This window comes from Bubalus kerabau, chromosome 11 (genome assembly GCF_029407905.1).
Source record: "Bubalus kerabau isolate K-KA32 ecotype Philippines breed swamp buffalo chromosome 11, PCC_UOA_SB_1v2, whole genome shotgun sequence".
In the NCBI taxonomy this organism is placed as follows: domain Eukaryota; kingdom Metazoa; phylum Chordata; class Mammalia; order Artiodactyla; family Bovidae; genus Bubalus; species Bubalus kerabau.
In genome coordinates, this window is record NC_073634.1 from 78909391 (window position 1) to 78923780 (window position 14390).

Consider the following 14390-nt stretch of genomic DNA (forward strand, 5'->3'; position numbering starts at 1 on the left):
TCTTGTTGCTTATCTATTATATACATGGTAGTTTGTATTATATCTTTTAATTCCATAATCCTAATTTATCCCTCCCCCTTTCTCTCACCCCTTTGGTAATCACAGGTTTGTTGTCTTTATCTTTGTCTGCTTCTGTTTTGCATACATTCATTTGTATTTGTATTTTTTTTAGATTCCATATATAAGTGGTAGCATACAGTATTTGTCTGTCCCTGTCTTATTTATTTTATTAAGCAGAATATTCTCTAGGTCCTTCTATGTTGCTACAATTGGCAGCATTCTATTCTTTTTATGTCTGAGTAACATTCCTATCTATCTATCTATCTAATACATATCTGTATAATATCTTCTTTATCCATTCATCAAGACACACCTTTTCTGATGCATGTGTCCATCATACATGGTTCTTTTTATAGGAGGGTGGTATATATTGTATATGCACAAACACAATTTATCTATTCTCCTGTTGGTGGATATTGAGGTGGATTTTTTTCTGGGGCTATTATGAATAAACCTATTATGAATATTTTGAATATGTATTTTTGTTATAGGTGCTTTTATTTCTCTTGAGTAAATATTTCAAAGTAGGATTGCTGGTTAATATGATAAAGGTATGTCTAACTTATAGGAAACTAATCAACTATTTGCCAAAGTGGCATATGCTTACCAGCAACTCTCATACACTCCTATGTGGAGCTCCAGTTTCTCACTAATCTGACCAACTTTTGGTATTGCCAGTTTTTTTAAATATTGGCCATCCCAGTGTGTGCAGTCATTTTTATTTGCATTTCCTGATGATGTTTATTGAAGCATATTTTCAGGAGCTTATATAACTTTTTTGATGTTTCATTTTAAATATTTTATCCACTTGGAAAACTGGACTGTGTCTTAGCATGTGTGCTAGGGATTTCCTGGTGGCTCAGATGGTAAAAAAAAAAACCTGCCTGTGATGCAGGAGACCCAAGTTTGATCCCTGGGTCAGGAAGATCCCCTGGAGAAGGGAGTGGCAATCCACTCCAGTATTCTTGCCTGGAGAATTCCATGGACAGAGGAGCCTGGTGGGCTGTAGTCCATAGGTTCACACTGAGTCGGACACGACTGACTAGCTTTCACTTTCACTTTTCATGTGTGCTAAGTTGCTTCAGTCATGTCTGACTGTTTGAGTCTCTGTGGTCTGTAGCCCACCAGGCTCCTCTGTCTAAGGGATTCTCCAAGGAAGAATACTGGAGTGGGTTTCCTTGATCCTCTCTAGGGTTGTGTCTTCATATTGTTGAGTTATAGGAGTTACAGTGTACATTCTAGATAGAAGTCATTTTTCAGATGTATGTAGTGCAAATATATTATTGTAGACTATCATCCTGACAGGCTACAGTCCATGGGGTCACAAAGAGCTGGACATGACTGAGTGACTGAGCACACGTGCAATGATGTGTACCACAATGTGTCTGTCATCTGGTATTTTGCTTCTCTCCAATACTGAACAGGGTGCTTCTGACCATATCACATGTCTGTAATCCCTCCAAACTGTTCGAAGGGCTTTCATATCCAGTATCTTAATATGTCTCCAAATCAATCTGTGAGTGGTGCAGGGCAGGTCATTTTAACTTTGAGAGATATTGTGAGGCCAAACACAGATCAAGAGAAAGAAAACAGAAAGATGCAGTTTTGTTGTTCCCACAGTTCCCCGGGGAAAATGCAGCATGCCATGCAGGGCCACTAGGGGAAGCATCAGGGTTGATAATGAAGCAAAGGGAAGAACACCATGGGTAAGCACCTGCACTGGGGTTTCCTCAGGAAGGAAAGAGCAAGACAGGGCCAACAGACTCAGAATTGGCTAACCTGGATAATCTTAGTAGACTCTGTGCCATAAGGGCTGTCAAGAATTCTGTTACTTGGCCCTAGGATGATTAAGATGGGTTTATAGAGGCCTGAAGTATGAGGATTTGATAAGGGAGGTGGTTGGGAGTGTAGACTTACTTGGCTACTCAAGAAGGGGAACTGACTGGCCTCTAGTCAGGTGCTCAGAATTGGGTCAAGAAAGTGCTTAAAAGCTAATTTACAGAGGTATTATTTATCGTCCCCATTTTACTTTAGGAAACTGGGTCACATTAGGGTTAGATCATTTACCCAAGCTCATCTAATTATTTCCTAGAAGGCCCCTAGGGTTAGAACACAAAAATCTGATTTGCTGATGAATATGCTCCCAGTGCATTACCTTACGTATAAGGGAGCTTTAATAAATTCTTCCATGAATCACACTACCCAATCTGAGCCTGAGTTCCCCACTCTGTGGCCTCATTTAGGTGTGTGGCCCTTCCTCTTGTCATACAAGACCATGATGTGTTGGTGTGCCAGAGAGGGCACTGGACTCAAGAAGTGCCTTCTTACTCCAGTTTTCAGTGAAGGCAGTCTTTCCATTTGCCTTCGTCACAGGGATTATAGACATATAGTATGGTTCAAAGAGGAAGCAATAAGAAAAAAATAGCAGATATGACGGTCAGGGGGGCAGCTTTCCAGAGAATGACAATAATGAGTGAATTAAGCTTTTCCCAAACTAGATTTCCCTAGCACAAGGGTTAGCCAAAAACTTCAATGCCATTGTTTTATAGACTGCATGCATAGAACCATCACATTTAATGATTCTCTGACAGCCTCTAGAACTAAATGGTGCTTCTCCCAGCCCCATTTTCCAAGCAGTGCTGTTCAAGGCAAGCCTGCTGACTGTTGAATCCAGCTTTCTGGGAAGCAGCAAATTACGAGAAGTTGGCATGCAGTGATATTTAGACCATATGAATACCAAGCCCTATTTGCAAACGCTATAGAAAACCTAAATTGAGTTAATTTCAATTTCTTGAGTTGAAACACTGAATTAAAAAACAATTTAAATGTCTCTCTCTTTTAGAAAAAAATCAATGCTTTAAAATTAATTTCATTTTTTAAATGTACTGTTAACTCAATAAAGCCTTTTGGGCTTTTTAAGCTAATTGTCTTTGAACTCATTTTAAATTCAAAGTCTTTATAATTTTGATAATATTTTAAATGCTATCCTTGTTGTAGCAGTTCATACTATAAATGTAAAAGGATACAGAAAAAAAACTAATGAGGCCCTTGTGTGAGAATGATACACATTTTTTTTTTCCCAGAGAAAATTTATTTGTGAAAGAACAAACATATTACTAATTTAACATGGGGCTATTCATTAATGATACACTTATATTTTAACCTTCTGTATTACTTTAGTTGGAGAAGGCAATGGCACTTTTTACAACAGAAGGAGTTATCCCATTTTTTTAAATGAAATCATATGTGTGTATGTGTCTATAGGTATATATGTACAGAGAAAAAATTTCTAAATTCATAGAAAAAAATCCAAAAGACTCCACACTAGAATGTTATCTCTAGGGAATAGACAACATGAGTATTTTGCTGTATTTTTGTACTTTTATTATCTTAACTTGATTATTGCTAGCAAGTTGTTGAAATTTTTATAACTGACAGAACAAGAAATCTAAAACATATTTTAAGCTCCAAATCAAACAAGCTCTGAATATGGTCAGTTCCTTGGTCACATGGGAATAGCATTTAAGACTCTTCTTAACAGTTTGGTCATATATTATGAACAATTTTCCTTGCCATGTGTCTTCCACAACAACAATCTTTTAAATAGTTTCATAATATCCCACTTTATAAATATATAATCACTCACTGTCAAGTTTCAGATTTCAATGGGAATGCATATTCATTGGGAATAATACAAACATGAGGTTGAAAAGTAAATGGATTCTCTTTTCACTTTCTGCTTCTTGAAATGAACACATTTTTAAAAGTTTAATGGTACATTTTTTCTAGACATTTTACTATTTACATACATATTCAAACAGTACAAGAGAGTATCCAATCAGTTCAGTTCAGTTCAGTTACTTGGTTGTGTCCAGCTCTTTGCGACCCCGTGGACTGCAGCACACCAGGCTTCCCTGTCCATTACCAACTCCTGGAGCCTACTCAAACTTATGTCCATTGAGCTGGTGATGCCATCCAACCATCTCATCCTCTGTCATCCCCTTCTCCTCATCTGTCATCCCCTTCTCCTCCCGCCTTCAATCTTTCTCAGCAGCAGGGTCTTTTCCAATGAGTCAATTCTTCTCATCAAATGGCCAAAGTATTGAAGTTTCAGCTTCAGCATCAGTCCTTCCAATGAATATTCAGGACTGATTTCCTTTAGGATTGACTGGTTGGATTCCTTGCAGTCCAAGGGACTCTCAAGAGTCCTCCCTAACAAACATCACAGTTCAAAAGCATCAATTCTTTGGTACTCAGCTTTCTCTATAGTCCAACTCTCACATCCATACATGACTATTGGAAAACCTTAGCTTTGACTAGATGGACCTTTGTTGGCAAAGTAATGTGTCTGCTTTTTAATATGCTGTCTAGTTTGGTCATAGCTTTTCTTCCAAGGAGCAAGCGTCTTTTAATTTCATGGCTGCAGTCACCATCTACAGTGATTTTGGAGCCCCCCAAAATAAAGTCTCTCCCTGTTTCCATTGTTCCCCATCTATTTGCCATGAAGTGATGGGACTGGATGCCATGATCTTAATTTTCTGAATGTTGAGTTTAAAGCCAACTTTTTCACTCTCTTCTTTCACTTTCATCAAGAGGCCCTTTAGTTCTTCTTCACTTTCTTCAAAGTATCCAATGGAATATCCGATGGAAAGAAACAATTCTTTCCCTGTCCCACACCTTCTTTTAACTGTTTCATTTTTTAATACTTCTAATAGTATTAATAATTTAGGTATGATTTATCAACTTAAAATACCATTTGTTGATTTGCTTAGAATATGATGTATTTCTGTCACACAACTTCCTTTTCCCTTCAATCTTCAATTACCTTATTTTAGTTTTGTCTATTGGTTTATTTTCTTGTTTTGAAACTATATTAAATATCTGTTTCTTTTTTTAAATATATTTATTTTAATTGGTGGCTAATTACTTTATAATATTGTGGTGATTTTTGCCATACATTGACATGAATCAGCCACGGGTATACATGTGTCCCCCATCCCAAATCCCATTCCCACCTCACTCCCTATCCCATCCGTCCGGGTTGTCCCAGTACACTGGCTTTGAGTGCCCTGTTTTATGCATTGAACTTGGACTGGCCATCTATTTCACATATGGTAATATACATGTTTCAATGCTATTCTCTCAAATCATCCCACCCTTGCCTTCTCCCACAGAGTCCAAAAGTCTGTTCTTTATATCTGTGTCTCTTTTGCTGTCTCACGTATAAAGTCGTTGTTACCATAAATATCTGCTTCTTGACCCATCTACATACAATTACATTGTCTTGCTCCTTGAGAGCTAGGGATGACCAAGAGTTAGGAACCTAGATTCCATATGTTTTGCGTGGCATTTGCACACATGTACCAGGATTCTCGCTCATTCCATGACTCAACTCTTCCTTTTAGAGAAGGCATAGACCCTAGTGTCACTGAAAACAGACTCAGAAAACACAGAAAACCCACAGAAAAGGAAAGGCAGAAGAAATGTGTAGCCAGAGCTCCTGGATTGTCTCCTTCCACTGTCTTGAATTCATTTAGGACCCAGATTTGCATGTATGGGCACAAGGCCCATGGAGCCTTTAAGATGGTGACTAAAGAAAGTATTTATCCTCTTCTTTAGATGTGCTCAAGAGCAAGACAAAGGATGAGGTCAGAAGATCTGTCATCAGATGCACTTCAATATTTCCCCAATTAATAACTGTCTTCCAAAGGGTAAGGTCACCAAGGAAAGGGCTGGGACTTGCTGAAAGTAGTTTTTCAGAGAAGCATTATTTCAATGGCTTGATCTTTCAGCCTGGGATCATGCACAGCTTGACAGATTTTATTCAGACAGTATGGTTTTCCTATACTCCTACTAGTTCCGGGCAGAAAGGCAGGAGGATTTGGGGAAACAGCAACTGTTGTGATGGAGAAGCTTCTGTCCTCCTCACCCTTACAGAGGTAATCCTCATATCTGCACAGCACTTCTCGAACCATCCTCAAATCCATCCTCAGGTAGATGACACAGGAAATTCACATTAGTCAGACCTAACCCGCCTATTGCAGGAAGGGGGACCCCTTCCAGGACCCAAGAGTGGGTTCTTGTCTAACACTCGGAAATGAATTGTCTGAGGAGACACAGAAGCTGACAAAACGAGAGATTTAATTGCAAAGGGTGCCTGAGCAGAGACCGGTAGGGTAAGGGAACCCAGGAGAACTGCTCTGCCACGTGACTCACAGTCTCGGATTTTATGATGAAAGGATTAGTTTCTGGGTTGTCTTTGGCCAATCACTCTGACGCAGAGTCCTTCCTGGTGGCATACACATTGCTCAGCCAAGATGGATGCCACAAGAAGGATTCTGAGAGGTGGTTGGACATGTGGTGTCTCCTTCTTACCTTTCCCAAACTCTTCTGGTTGGTGGTGGCTTATTAGTTCCGTGTTCCTCACCAGGACCTCCTGTTGTAAAACAACCCATGCAAGTGGTTACTATGGTACCTGGCCAGGGAGGGCAGTTTCAGTCAGCGTGCCTCCCCTAACTCACCCACCCTTCAGCCAGTACAAGCGAGGTCTGCTTCACTTAACACGGCTTTTTTAATCAGCAAGGGTTTCTCCCACCTTGTTTTTACCATATTCCACTTCTGCCTCCTTCTTATAAGACTGTAGCTAATTCTCACTTTTGGCTCCACTTCTGCTTTTCGGCAAAATCCTTGATTTTTGTGATTATATTTCCTCTCTCTAACAGTTGTTTTACCATCTAATTGCCTGTCTCTTCTTTTTTTGAAATGACTCATCTTTATCCAGTCTTTGTAAGGCATTCTATTTGGTATACATTAAAAAAAAAAAAAACAAAAAAAACCTCTCTTTTCATGTTTGTCTTCCATTGGTTTATATGACGTTTAATTAAACCACATCATTACAAGAGCATACATACAAGCATGAATGGTTGGGACACAATCACGGCTGACATGGCTGCACATCCCACTCGATTGTTGGAAGGGACAGTGTTAATATATATCAGAAATTAGCCAACTAGCAGAGAGCTTCAGCATGCTGTGTCATCAGTCAATGTGATTCACCAAAGACATGGAGGGGATTTATTAAACATTTGGTTAATGGAGAGCAGCTCAGAGAGCTTGCACTTCCATGAATTCTACAAAGACGATTCATCAGAACTTGCATCCCGGGGACCTGAGTCTTCACTAGCCTGTGTGTGGCTAGCACCTCGGCAGATCCATTTTGGATGTGGGAGGCTGGCAGGTTGTGGGAATGGTTCAGACTACCCTGAAATTGTCTTCCAAATTTCAGAGTTCAATACCAGCATCACTAAACTGTGAATTGAGCATAGCTCCAACGATATCTGTTGTGGTGGGTTTACTAATGCCTCCCCTCCCCTATAAATGTCCGTATCCTAATCCTTAGAACTTGTGAATGTATTAGGTTACAAAGGGAAGTTAAGGTTGCAGATGAAATTAATGTTGCTCATCACTGTGTCTTAAAAATAGGAAAATTATCCTGGTGGGCCTGATGCAACCAGAAGGGTCCTTAAAAGTGGGAGAGAGTGAGCTGAAAGGCATTGTGAACCTGGAGAAGCTCAGAATAATCAGTCAGAAGGATTCAACCTCTGAGTATGGAAAGGACCATAAGTGAAGAACTGTGAGTTCTTCCTCTAGAAGTTCTTCCTCTAGAAGCTGGGAAAGGCACGAAAAAAGAATTCTGCCTATAAAGGAATGCAGTCCTGCCTACACCTTGATTTTAGCCTTGAGAGACATGCCTCAGACTTCTGACCTTCAAACAGTAAGATAATAAGTTTGTGTGGTTCTTTTCAAGTTGGTTTTTTTTTTTTTTTAATGTGGATCCTTTTTAAAGTCTTTATTGAATTTATTACAATATTGCCTCTGTTTTATATTTTGGTTTTTTGGCCGTGAGGCATGTGTGATCTTCCTGACCAGGGATTGAACCCACACTCCCTGCATTGGAAGGTGAACTCTTAACCACTGGATCACCAGGGAAGTCCCTGGTTTGCATTTTTTTTTTTTTTAAGTGGCTATATTTGTCATTGTTTGTTATAGCAGCATAGGTGATTGGTACATCTGTCTTCTTCCCTCTGTGACATCTTTCCCTTTCCTAATAAAGGAAATTACATTTACGGGACTTGTTTAATGTAAGCTCCATATTTTACAAACCTTCCTGCTCCCCACTATGTTTAAAAGCAGTTCGAAAGCTGCTGCTTGTGACTAGAGGAATGTAAAATAAAGGGCCAAACCTCTTTGCAACAAAATGTTTGAAATGCTTTCACTATCCAAGGAGAACTTTGAAACAGCAGCTCTCTCATGGATGGAGAAAGAGCAGGGAGCATGAAGTGCTCTGTGATGTGCCACGATTGATGAGCAAGAGTCCTGGGTGAGTGAGTGTCAGGCCCCGTTTGGAGATGGGAGGGCCTCTAGGGCAGCTGGCATCCCCTGCTGTGCTCAGCCAGATTGGTCCCCAGAGTGACCTTGCAAACACTGGTCACTGCCAAGTTTATCTTGGTCAGTGTTGTCTATCAGCACAGAACCTCTTCCATTTAGACAGTGAGGCCCCAGGGAGTCACAAGAAAAAGCAACACCAAAAAGAACACAGGTTTCCCAGGTGGAGCTAATGGTAAAGAATCTGCCTGCCAATACAGGAGATCTGAGTTTGATCCTGGGTCTGGAAGATCCTCTAGAGTAGGAAATGTCAACCCATCCAGAATTTTTGCCTGGGAAATCCCATGGACAGAGGAACCTGGTAGGCTACAGTTCATGGGGTCAGAAGGAGTCAGACACGACTGGGCACACACATAAGGAGAACATGCACTGTTAAGTCACTGGGGCTTTATACAAACCAGCAGAGGAAACAGAAGGAGGGAGCAAAACATCTCATGGCAGGTGCAGGGCCTGCTGAGGACTATAAAGAGGTGGGACTATCCTCAACTCAAAATACAAGAGAGATGAGATATGTGTGCAGACTAACAACTTACCAGTGGTGGCAATTCAGTCCTGAGTGAGCGCCCTGGTGGTTAGTGTTTTGGAGTTAAAGGAGGGACTTTCACCCTTGGCTCAGGGGTGTGTGTGTGTGTGTATGTGAGTATGTGTGTATGTATGTGAGTATGTGTGTATGTATGTGTTTTTGTGTGTGTGTATGTTGGTGGCCCAGTGTTAAGGAAGGAGATCAGCAGAAGAGGAAGATGTTCGGGGTTCTGGGCAGGTGTCTGGGTGTCAGCACATACACTTGCTCAACTGACCCCTGGTTGACCAAAAGGAATAATGCAGAAGATTCTGTTATAAGGCTTATCCTGAGTGATAAGCTTGGGCAAGCAGGCTCTCAGCAGTTTATAGCAGTTCTCTAATTTTGAGCTAAGAAAATATACTTGGTTTCATTGGTGGAGATTCTCTGAGCTTCATGAGAATCAGATCAGATCAGTCGCTCAGTCGTGTCCGACTCTTTGCGACCCCATGAATCACAGCACGCCAGGCCTCCCTGTCCATCACCAACTCCCGGAGTTCATTCAGACTCACGTCCATCAAGTCAGTGATGCCATCCAGCCATCTCATCCTCTGTCGTCCCCTTCTCCTCCTGCCCCCAATCCCTCCCAACATCAGAGTCTTTTCCAATGAGTCAACTCTTTGCATGAGGTGGCCAAAGTACTGGAGTTTCAGTGTTAGCATCATTCCTTCCAAAGAAATCCCAGGGCTGATCTCCTTCAGAATGGACTGGTTGGATCTCCTTGCAGTCCAAGGGACTCTCAAGAGTCTTCTCCAACACCACAGTTCAAAAGCATCAATTCTTCGGTGCTCAGCCTTCTTCACAGTCCAACTCTCACATCCATAGGAATAATAAATAGCATTTCTGAAATATTAAGAATTTAGAAATGAGAGACAAGGGTGGCCAGAATGGATGTGTAGCTTGGGACAAGGTATTTCACCTGAGACTTGAATCTTCTTGTATAAAATGGAGTCAAGGGTGGCCTCTGTATTCTCAGACTTAAGAATCAAGTGAGATAAACATAGAATACTTGGTAAACTTTTAAGTACTTTGCTTGTTTCGCTATTGTTAATAGATTGACTGTAATTTGTACCAATTTATTAGAATTACCAAAGCTTTATAACAATTTTTCTGCCAAGGTATTTTATGGTTAAAGGATGAATCAATTTTTTATTGACCCTGCGATCTTTCTTAGTTGCCACCTCATATCTCTTTTCCTTCTCTTGGCAAAAATCCCATGTTTCCACTTTCTCTCCACCCCATTCACTCATCTTTCCCCATCACACTGGTTTATATATCTTCACTGGTTTACTGAAATTACTCTGGACAAGGCCACTAATGATCTTCTAATTGTCAGATTCTATGATAGTAACAATAATAGTGATGGGAATAGCTAATGTTTATTGAGCCTTCATTATGTCAGGCATGTTTCTAAGTGACTTATATGTATTAACTCACTTAACTTTATCCTGTGATATAGGTAGTAGTTGGAGAAGGAAATGGCAACCCACTCCAGTGTTCTTGCCTGGAGAATCCCAGGGACGGGGGAGTCTGGTGGGCTGCCGTCTATGGGGTTGCACAGAGTCGGACACGACTGAAGTGACTTAGCATAGCATAGGTAGTAGTACCCATCAGGTCAACACTGATGGAAACTGTATGGAAACTGCAGCAGAGAGAGGTGTCGCTTGCCTGGGTCAAAGTTTATAAGCAGCAGAGACAAGACACAAACCCAGGAACTCATACTCAAACGTACACTTATAATCATCAGGTTGAGCTACCTATGACATTTAGATGAGACCTTCTAGATTTGGATATCATTTTATTTTTATTGTTTATTTTTATTTATCTTTATTTTTGATGTGGGGCCATTTTAAAAGTCTTTATTGTATCTGTTACAATATTGTTTCTTTTTTTATGTTTTGTTGCTTTGGCCAGGAGGCATGTGGGATCTTAGCTCCCCGATTAGGAATTGAACCCACATCCCTGCGTTGGAAAGCAAAGTCTTAACCAATGAACCATCAGGCAAGTCCCTGGATATTGCTTTCAGTGACAGTCCCTGGTTGTGGATGCAGGATTGAAAAGCCGAGTGACTGTGGGTTATTAACACAGTGGAGTTGCAATAGTCTGAGAATGCCCTGCTCTTGGTATTGAGAGGTTTGCCAATGAGCCAAGGTTGGCAGCCTTGCTGAGAGTCTTTGGTCTGGGGCTGTGACCAGGCAAGTGTGGAAGAGATGGCTGAAGAGCCTGTAATGGGAGCCAAGGTGAGCCTAGCTGGGCATTTGGATGAGTCACCAGGAGGAGGGAGGGATCAGTTCCTCCAGATCTGGGGCACAGGCAGGGTTAGGAGGGAGGTTCTTCGGAAACCAGGGTGAATTTCAAAACCTCTTTGTGGCACTTTGGGAGCTTTAGGATCTGTGGTTTCCTGATACATGTGTAATCCTGTCTTCAGGCTTTGTGATGATGATAAATGCCTAATGTTCCTTGGTGGTCCTCATATCTTCAGAACTTGGCTTAACATGGCAAACTGGCTGTTCTAATAAATCAGATGGTGTCCTCATACACCCTTGTTAACTTCCTCTCTGCCTCCCTAGGGGCGCAGTGAAGCTGAGAAGAAAAAGCAGAGCACATTGCAGTCTGCCCGTGTACATGTCTGCGTCCGACAGAGATGTGAGAGGAAAGGAGGGAAGGGAAAGTGACATTTTGAATGCTACTTTGAGGGAAAACCCTCAAAAATTAAATAGAGCTTTAATCAACTAGAATACAGATGTGTTAGCTTGCCTGTTCTGGGATAAGTTATTTTTTCAGATACCCGTAAAGCAGTTCAGCCACTGATAAATTTGACAAGTCGAGACATGGTCCCTTCAAAAGCAATGTTGGATAATTTGCCAGTTATTTTATGACAGCCATTTAGTGACCATAAAATGTAAGTGAGAGTCGACAGTGTAAATATACCTCACATTCCCAATCAATGGAGTCACTAAGAGAGGACTCAGGGAGCACTCTAGAGTGACTTTATATACCATGTCTGCAGTATACACGTGTGTGTGTGTGTGTGTGTGTGCATGTAGATATGAATGTGGGCATGGATGAAGTCCACTTTGAATAAAAATATTTTATTTTGTCCGCAGAATGAAAATAAATTTGACAAGACAATTCTCTCTATGGCTAGAAAAATGTTGGCCTTGTCTCTAGAATAAAGCATCTTGAGTCTGGAAATCTAACAGGTACTCAAATTAACAGTGTCTCAAATGGACACCAAACTGGACAATCTCTATTTTGGGAGACCAATTTCATCCATGAATTTCCCACCTACCCCTGAAACTCATACCCCTGTTGGAAACATGACTGAGATATTCTCATGGTCCTGTAGAAGCCCCCAGTCTCTGTTCCCTGGGCAGGGGATCAAATTACCTACCATGATCCCTTCTCACTCTCTGCTTCTTAATAATAGAACATTGCCCTACTCTGAGTTTTAGCTAGGAGTATGTCCACATCTACAGAGACAGAGCTTGATTACTCAGCCTCCCTATGGTCTAGCTGTGGCCTGTGATTAAATTTTGATCAAGAAAATGATGATGATAGAGGTGATGTAGGCAAACTTCCAAACTGAGTTTTATAATGAAACTCTGTCCTTTTCTCTCCTTCTTTCCCCCTCCCGTCTGATTAGGAAGTGGCCATCAAAGCTGCTCCCTTGAACCCAGAAATGGAAGCTTCTGATTGAGGATGGCAGAGTTACTTCAACTCCCTGGACTGTTGGATGAGAGAGAAATGAAATTCTCTTTTACTGAAACTTCTGGATTTGGGGTCTCTGTTATACCAGCTTCCCTATAACCTAACTAAAAGGCCAATTTGTACCCTGAAATATTCTGGCTGACATCTCCCAACAAAGCCTTGATCCCTGAAGACTAGACAGAGCTGCATGAGAGCAGAGCTCAAGACCTTGTGGTCTGTTTAAACTATGACTCCTTGGAAAGTTAAGAAATGGAATTCATTGCAGTAGCTGGGAGAACATACCATCAACAAATTCACCATTAAATGTTTTGTTATTCTTGCTGATTGTGTAATTTTTGATTTTGATATAATTTAAAAATTATACAAAACTTATAAAGAAGTCACAAGAGTATTACAGGAACTTCTGCAAACCTCCTTTTCAGATTTACTGACTGCTGTGTCCATTTATTTTCTCATTCTCCTCTGTTATGTGTGTGTCTATGAATATCATCTTTTTATCTGAATTGTTTGGGAATAAGGATACTATCTTTTATGATTTTGCACTTTTGGGAAAAACATAGCCCAGTTATTTACAGGATGTTCCTGAAATGTGATTTGATTCAGGTTATGTAATATATTTGAGCAGGAATGTCATAAAAGTGATGCTGTGCCTTCTCAGTGCCTTATATCAGGAGTCTAGTGATACCCATTTGTCACTTGGCTCATTGGATAAAGGTGTTATCCACCAGCATTTTCCAATGCAAGGTTATACTTTTTCTCTATTAATTAGTAAATGTGTGGGCAGAGACTATGGGACCATGTCAGTATCCTGTTACTCATCATGCTTTTTGCTACCAGTTTTAACATCTGTTGTTAAATTTTACACACTAGGAATTTTAGCACAGATTTACCTGAAGAAAGCATGTTGTCATAAGAAGGTGCCTAGGACTATCTACCTTGGAAGAAAGAGATCTGGAGTCTAATTTCAGCCCTTCAAACCCACACCTTGATATTACACCCCCCCCCCAAGTTTTTGTTTTTTTTTTTTTTTAATCTTATCCTTGGGCTAAATGACTTCTTTCTGGTTTCTCTGAATCCAAGGATCTGGTGTTTATAGATGGGGTAGTGCTGGCATCTTCAGAAGGACAGTTTGTAGAGATGCAAAGTTCTCAGATGCTTTGTAGGATCCTTAGCATCCCTGGCTCCAGAAGTTTTCTGCACTGGAGAGGTTTTAAGATGTGGCTGTTCATTTTTTTACACCTCTCCTAACAAGGGGTGGGGCACATGTTACCTCCCCTTGAATCTGGGTGTACCTGAATTTGACCAGTGTGCGTGTGTGTGTTAGTCACTTAGTTGTGCCCAACTCTGGCGACCCCATGGACTGCAGCCCACCAGGCTCCTCTGTCCATGAGATTTTCCAGGCAAGGATACTGGAGTGGGGTGCCATTTCCTTCTCCAGGGGATCTTCCCAACCCAGGGATCAAACCCGGGTCTCCTGCACTGCAGGCAGATTCTTTACCGACTGAGCTATTTGACCAATATAGTACAGGAAAAGTGATACTGTGTGACCTCTGAGGTGTGGTCCTAAAAGGCCATGTAGCGTCCCCCTTGTTTGCAGGAAATCATCTTGGCGGCT

The 14390-nt window shown here is 41.0% G+C and overlaps 1 long non-coding RNA gene across 2 annotated transcripts; it reads left to right on the forward strand.

The window, feature by feature from the left end:
• The first annotated feature begins 7557 nt into the window (after positions 1-7557).
• Positions 7558-13171, forward strand: LOC129622510 (uncharacterized). 2 transcript variants are annotated; one of them, XR_008700025.1, is made up of 3 exons: positions 7558-7834; positions 12172-12267; positions 12711-13171. It is a non-coding gene; the product is annotated as an uncharacterized LOC129622510 (long non-coding RNA). The 2 variants fall into 2 exon arrangements; XR_008700026.1 differs by lacking the exon at positions 7558-7834 and adding an exon at positions 8208-8440.
• Positions 13172-14390: the final 1219 nt, after the last annotated feature.